The sequence below is a fragment of the Tupaia chinensis genome, unplaced genomic scaffold (genome assembly GCF_000334495.1).
Source record: "Tupaia chinensis unplaced genomic scaffold, TupChi_1.0 Scaffold000706_1, whole genome shotgun sequence".
In the NCBI taxonomy this organism is placed as follows: Eukaryota; Metazoa; Chordata; class Mammalia; order Scandentia; family Tupaiidae; genus Tupaia; species Tupaia belangeri.
In genome coordinates, this window is record NW_006160229.1 from 5364667 (window position 1) to 5372698 (window position 8032).

The following is an 8032-nucleotide window of genomic DNA, read 5'->3' on the forward strand; positions in this document are numbered from 1 at the left end:
CCAGGTCTGGGACTCGAACCACAGTAGTCGACCATGTGAATAATCCACTGTCTTTAACCACCACACCACCTGCTGGCCCCCAAGACTGTCACTATTTTATGTTGAATATGTCAGCAATATATTTTAATATATATGAAGACATTCCTTTTCTACTTAAATGTCCAAGAGAAGTGGTTACTACTAGTTCTTTAGTAGTAAGGTGCCTCATCTCCTCCTCCAGAAAACTTTCCTCTGCCTCCACCAGCACTGTGCTGGCCTCTACTCCTACAATATTCCCAGTAGGTCCCATAGAGTACTTGACATTATAATTTTTGCCTGTTTTCCACTAGATTGAGAGTTCATGAGGGCAAGGATCTTGTCTTTTTTGATCAGTTCTGCCCTATGTTGCTTCTCGGCTTTTGTGCCTTATCTTCAGGACTTTGCTTATCATTTATTTGCTAGTCTGTCTCTCCAGTGGTGAGCTGATAAATATTTAATAATTGATTTTTTTGTGGAATAAGAAATAAAAACCAACAAGATCCTGACATTTGATAGAAAGTGGATGAATATGGAAGATTTAGTACTGGAGTGAAGCAAGCCAGGTTATGAAAGAGAGACATTGTATATCTCCACTTAATATATACAGGCTGTCTGCACTTTATGGCAGAAACTGAAAGATTAGAGGACATAGACACATGAAAAATTGTTATAGATACTGGAGACAGTGTGGGAAGGGGGTGGGAGAAGATAGAGCATGTAATGAAAAATATTAAGGAGAAAAATAGAGGCAAGACATTTATGGGGCACAGAAATGGATTGATATCTGTTGATGCTAATGTGTATAGTATCCTCAGCTGGACTGTTGTGAGGTGTATTTGTGCTGAGTAAATTTGCTTTACAATTCAAGTGATATACGGTGATTGAATGTATAAAATATTTTTTTTAAAAAAATTGGTTTTCTGAAAGGAAAATAATTCCCAGTTTTTAGTGACTGCCAATTTCTGTTGTATAAATGTTCCCTCGTGGCCAATTTCAAGCTACTAACTTTGGGTCACACAACAGTGAGTTGGGAAGACATTCCCAGCAGCACACCATTATATAATATTTCACCATACTAGTACAAGATATACAGATAAATTCAAAATCATACATAGCACAGATAGCATACAAAGACAGCAAAGTGATTAGGAAGTTATATGTTTTGGGTATTTATGGTCTTTGTTTAAGTGTATTTTATTTAATTGTAAGTTTGCATAATTTAATAGTTAAAAAGTTATTCCCACTATAAAGTTATATGTGATTCAATGTAATATAAACAAGATTATGATAATAAATAAATAAATAAAAGTTATTTATTCCTTCCATAAACAAAAGAAAAGGAGAGAGAGAGTGACAGAGAGTATCCCCAACAGGGCTTCAATGCTCTGATCTACCCCCAGCTCCAGCCAGCCTGAATCATGGCCACACATGTGCCCAGCATACTCAGGAGGTCTCTGAACTTGAACTGGAAACTTTCCCATGTGGAATTGTCTCAGTGTCATGTTATACCACTGTACCATCATCTGGCCTTGTACATAATTTGTACCATAATCTGGCCTTGTAGCATCCTTGACACATAATTTTATACTTTGTGTTTGTTAAATGTTTTTCTTTTCTTTTCCTGTCTTTGACTCCCTTCCATCCTCCACTGCCCACCCTCCTCCCACACTGTCTCTAGTATCCACAGTTGCTCTCCATGCCTTTATAACCTTCCAACATTTCAGTTTCTGTCACAGAGTGCAACACATTTGGTATATATTAAGTGGAGCATACAATGCTTCTCTTCATGCTTAACAATGAATTCTGCAAAATTTATGAACATTTATCAATTCTCATGAGCCAACAGAAGCTGGATCCAGTACATCACTGTCTATCTCCCTGACTAAACTGTGAACTTGAGAACTGAGACTGGAACTGTCTTGTTCTTCACTGAAACTCCAGGACCTAGCACAGAGGAGGCACTTACTAATATTCATTGGAGGCAGTCAGGTGTATCTATCCTTTTGTACTCACTTTAAAAGGAGTTAAGAGAGAACTCAGTGTGCTGTTTAACCACAAAGGCCACTTGGCAACTGCTCTAGAGGAAGCCATACCAACCTCAGCTAAGAACAAGCTCAGATCTCTGTTATATAAAGCACTTCACTGCAAACTTCCTACAGGTTAAGCTAATTTGTCACTCCCCACTGAGCAAGTAAACAAGGCTCTGATAAGTGATGTATTTATTCCTTGAGTACTTAAGACCAGATTTCGTCCTAAAGAAGCAGGTGAAATCTTAATGTCAAATTTGCACAAAATCCCATATAGCAAAAGAGAACACTTGTCTTTCCAAGCCTCAGACACTGACCTAATTATTTCAAGATCCATTAGAATTCATTGAATTCCAACCTAATAGGATATTTTGTACATTTCTCTGAGGCTTCTTGTAATGGTTTTGACTAGCCCAGAGCACCAGGCCAACCATCCGTAGGATAGAACCACAGAAATAGTGTTTGAGGCCAAATCCCAACTGCAGTAAGCTGGCATTTCCATTACTGGTGGAACCCTCTAGAAATGAAATCTATTTGGGGGGAGTTTTTTTTCTGTAGGGCACATGTACTCACTGGAGAGACAGAGAGAGAAAATGTGAGAAATCACTCTCTCTTAATAATCATAGCAATGGTTAACATGCAATGAGCACATCCTATCTCCATGTCAAGCACTATGTGAGGCTATCTACATAGACTAATTAACAAGGTCTCTCTCTCTCTTTTTAGAATTATTTATTTAATTTTATTTGTTATTATTGTTATTATTATTTTTAATTTGACCAAAGAGAGACAGAGAGAAAGAGAAAGGGAAAGTAAGAAAGCAAGCCACCAGGTCCAGGACTTGAACCACAGTCAGCCATGTGGGAGTTGAGCACCTTAGCCACCACACCACCTACTGGTCCCAACAAGGCCTTTCTTAAAGTCACTGACCAACAGCACCCTCATTTAAATGATCAGTTTGCTGGGGCTATTGCCAATCCAGTAAGACCAGATGGTGATTGGCATCAAAAGGTTCTGCTCCAGGAAACAGCAGTTAGCGTAATGGCTATGTCGCTGGACAACCATGTAGTTGACCGCGGTTTGCGTCCCAGACCAGGTGGCTTAAAACTCACGCCGGGCGCGTGTGCATGCGTGCCCAAGATCCTGAGAGGAGAACGGTGGAGAAGGGATTGCGGCGTGACCATCCCCTCTGGGGGGTGATTTCTCACTTTCTGTCTCTCTGTCTCTCTCTGTCTGTCTGGCGAGCGCACGCGCCCTATAGCAAAAACCTCTCCAAAAAAAAAAGAAAAAGGTTCTGCTCCATTGGACATTAAATAATAGCATGGCTCTCTAAGAAATCACAGTTACGGGGAAAAGTCTCTCTTCAGTGACTATTTTCCTTTTTGCCAAGATGGTGCTACTCAAACTGGCAGGAGATGTGACTTCCTCAAGAATGTGCCCAAGTCATCTTGAATCACTCCATTGAGAAGCATGACAGGAAGAGATCCCACGGGCTCAGCTTTGCCCTTCTCAGACATCCGTTCAGAGAACAGAAATCAGTTGGCTTTTCAGGGCAGTGGGTGACACTACCCACGGTTCTCTACAGATCTTCAATAGGTTGACATTTCGAATCATTTGAATAAATCAAAGTGACAGAGGCACCTTAAGTTGCTGAGTTGGGGAGATGATTATAGAGAGTGAAAAAAGACATTTTCATTTTCTTGCTGATGAGCAAAATAACTAAATTTTGAAAAGGAAGTGGGATGCTTTGTGGGAGGAACCTTCTCAGGGAGAGGGCTACAGTTGTACCTCTGTCCTGGCCAGTGATAAATTGGTGGGGAAATGTTTCGAAACTATTATGTGCATTGTGAAAACCCAGTACGTAGAATCCACATTTTCCTTAAAGCAAGAAAGCTTCAACTGGTATACAACTGGTATACAAGGTCTTGTGGGACCTGGAAAAATGAATTCTGTTTCTTTTAAGTGAAATTTGAGCTTTAGTCTCCCAATGCTGTCGACTCTTTCTTACAAAAGACCATTGATAGAAACCTAAGCTTAGAGCCACTTCTGTTTGTGTACAAAAACTGCCTAGCTGCTTTCAAGCTGCTTTGTCCAAAATATGATTCAAGGCTTTGATTAGTGAACAAATAAATCAAAACAAAACACAAGCAAACAAGCAACGATTCTAAATCAGCCTATAATTTAGGTCAGAAGTTGAAAAATACAGTTGTGAGGTCTAATTCAGGAAGGGAGATGTTTTTCATGCTAATCAACTACTAATTATAAAATAGGTGATAGCAGACATTCTGAAGAACTAAAAGAGGGGGTGGGGTGGTGCTACTTCAAAGTTTAGTCATCTTTGATTGGAAAGTGGGCGTTGTAAGGTGTGGCACCAAACCCCAGAGAGTCACTCTGTAGTACGGGATTCTCTCACTTTGGTCTTTCAGTTTGGACATGAGAAAGAACAAGCCAAAAATTAAAGCGAGAAGAGATGATTTTAAAAGGCCAAGCTGCACATAAGAATGGGTTCCAAGCTGCTTTGCAAATAAAGATGGAATCTAAGAATAAACTCTCACAGGCCTGAGGAGAAGGAAACATGGAGGTGATGAGCTATTTTGCCCAAATAATGCCCTTGAAGTAACCTCTAAGATCCTGGGCAGAAGAGGAAGGTGAAGGGGCACTAAAGCCATTCTAAGACCAAGTCATAGCATTGTCAGCATCTACTCCACAGAACTAAGTCAGGGGAAGTGTGTTCTGGGCCTAGGAAGCAGACCTAAGCCAAGTGTGGTCTTAAGTGTGCTTGCATATTAGAGTCACCTGGAGAGGCTGCTTTTCTTCGTTTTTTCTTTCTCTCTTTCTTTGTTCAGTTATTTGAGATCTTAATTAACAAGTGCTTATACTTCTTTGACTTCTTTGAAATAAATCAAGTCATAAACTTTTATTACAAATTAAAAACGAAGTTCTTGAAAACCTCAACTTGACCAGATATAAAACAATTTAAAAAACTTTGAAAATGTATTGACAAAAATCAGGCTTTTTTTTTTAAGAAAAATAAAAAACCCTATTTGTCATTACCAAAAAATAACAAAAATGAAAAAAAAAATGCAATGCTACATAGATACTGCAGATAATTCTAGTTACCTGGCCAATGAGCAGAAAGCAAGCACTTAAGGTTTTAAGCTCCTATCTTTTGTTCATTTTTTTAGAGAGATTTTTGCCATAGGGTGTGTGTGCTTGCCGGAGAGACAGAGAGACAGAAAGCAAGAAATCTCCCTCCAGGGAAGATGGCCAAGACCCAATCCCTTCTCCTCCATTTTCCTCTTGGAATTGTGGGTATACACATGTACCTGGTGTGAGTTTTAAACCGCCAAGTTCAGGACTTGAACTGTGGTCAACTACATGGGAGTTCAGCAACATAACCATTACACCATCTGCTGGTCCCCTCTTGTTCATTTGTTATTGCTGGAATTCCATATTTACTTTCTGCTGGATGACTAAACTGATGATAGTAGCAATGGTAAGACAGCCTTTACTCAGCCCCACCCTTCTTAGCCTTGGGGACAGATGAATTCTCAGCAGGTAGATGGGCTGCTTTTGTCTTTTTTTCATCTCATGGTTTAGGGTTTTCTGGGCACCCGTCATCAAATTGAGGTGGCTGGTGACCTTGGGTCTCTTTTCCTTGATTTTCCTTATCCTCTTCATTTGCCATCCTCTCCAGGCTGTCTTTGATGAGGAAGGCCCTTGCGAAATCATGGTTTGTAACCCCAATGCATGTTCTGCCTCACAGATCTACCTTGTTCTCCTGAACTCTGGCTATCAGCACCCTCCATCACTTCTGCCTGCACAGGAGGGTTGCAATACTCTGGTCAATGCCCATAGGGTCTCTGCACGTAGCAAGTCGAGGGAACCTTCACCTGCAGTAGGGCCGAGGTTGTTGGGCCTGGCCTTTGGGAGTGCTGATAGTCCTCGCTCTTTTCCCTACTCTCAGGCTAAGAATACTATAGACTAGTGGCTTATGAACAGCAGAAATTTATTTTGTTGATAATTGTGTAGAGGACCCCTATGACGTGGATGGTGACGATAATAGTCATGGTATGCTGCAAATGTACTGCCTTGAACTGGAACTCCACCAGGGCCTGTAACTCTGCACCCTTTTTTCCTTCAACATCAACCTCCACAGTCTCTCCATCTCCTACCCTGCGAAGGTACTTCCTGGGTCATTCTTCTTTATGGCAGTCTGGTGTGCAAATACATCTTCCTTGGTGTCATTCCTGTTGATGAAACCATATCCATTTCTTACATTAAACCATTTTACTGTTCCCAAAGCTTTCATTGTAATGACTTTCTTGTTCCAGCCAGCAGGAGCTGCCTTTATGAGGTTGCCCAGGCTGCTGCACCCTTCACCGTTGCTGGTGGTGATGCTTGGTGGCCACAGTGCTGATGGCAGAGGTGATGGGTAGCTGCTGGGTCTTGGCCTGACTGTTCTTGGTTACAGTGGTGATGACTAGGGCCAGCTGCAGCTCCTCCCGGCGTCTGGTGGTAACCAGGCCGGCAGTGGAAATGGGGCTGCTCAGGGCTTTCTGGGGTCCACTCTCCACTCCCTTTACCTATAGGACGCACCTGAAAAGCTTTTAAAATTCTTGATGTTCAGACTTTTCTTTCAAACAACTTAAATTAGATTATCTGGAAGTGAGACTCAGGGATCTGGGTCTGTATTTTTATTCATTTATTTAATTAAGTAATTTGATTGGTTGATTTACTTCTAAGTGCTTTTAAAAGTTCCCTAGCTGATTAAAATGTGGAGCCAATATAGAGAGCCATGAAATAAACAGCAATAAGGTTTAACTGAAGTAACGAAGGACTCTAATGTGTAGATAGTCTTATGTTTCTTTATATGGTGCTTTCTTTTACAGCTGGCATGAAATATGAGCAAGTAGTGTTACTGTTTCTCTTAGTCTGTTCAGGCTAAGAATACTATAGACCAGTGGCTTATAAACAGCAGAAATTTATTTCTCATGGTTCTGGAAACTAGGAAGTCTAAGATCAAGAATCAGTGTTTGGTGAGGGCCCTTTTCCTAATTCGTAGACAGCCATCTTCTACCTGTATCCTCCCTTGGAAGAAGGGGCAAATGAGATCTCTGGGATCTCTTAGAAGAGCACTAAACCCTTTCATGAAGGCTCCACCCTCATGACCTAATGACCTCTCAAAGGCTCCACCTCCTACTACCATGACCTAAGCGAGCAGATTTCAACATAAGAATTTGAGAAGACACAAACATGCAGTCTATAGCAGTGTTGGGATATTATTTTAGTATTGTATAAATGTATAGAGAATATCTAATCAAGAGATTCAAATCTAGGGCCTCACATTGGGCAGACAGTAGGCTGGAAAAGCTGATTGCCTTCTCAGAGAGATGGGCTCCTGAGAGCTTGTGGGCTTGGCACTCAATTTGGTTGGTCAGTCAGTCATTACCAGGTGATCAAGGTAGAGTCTAGACAGATAGAGTCTCATCAATACAGGCAGGGTATAACTAAATTTCAAGGTTGAGATAGGGTGGAGAGGTTTACAGAGATTGGATGGAGCCTTAGACTGGGCTCAGGGAGGGAGAGTAAATCAATCTGTTGCATATTAGAGCCCATTATCCTAGTGTAGGCAATGGTCCCCATTCCCTTTGTCAAGAGTTTTGAAGTTTTAGGGAAACTAAATCATCTACTTCATATTAGGTCCTAGTTTGTTTCATCTTCAATGTGTTCTAGTCAAGAGCCATCTTCTCTGGGTGAAGTAAAAGTTCTGTGGCACCAAAGATTCTCCTGACTAGGAGAACTATGTGCTGATGTGGGTATTTGGGTACACCAGGCCATTTCTCTACAGTTGAAGTCCATGTCTACTCTGGACTGGTTGACTTCAGGGTCTGATTTCTAGTTAATATGGCACACATTAGTTGTGTGGCAACTATTTTGAGTGTAATGCAGCCATAAAGAACCAACTTAACTATATTATTTTTAGT

General features: G+C 41.0%; 1 pseudogene; it reads right to left on the bottom strand.

Annotated features, from left to right (window-relative positions):
- Positions 1-5553: 5553 nt before the first annotated feature.
- Positions 5554-7254, bottom strand: LOC102470786 (nuclease-sensitive element-binding protein 1 pseudogene; annotated as a pseudogene).
- Positions 7255-8032: the final 778 nt, after the last annotated feature.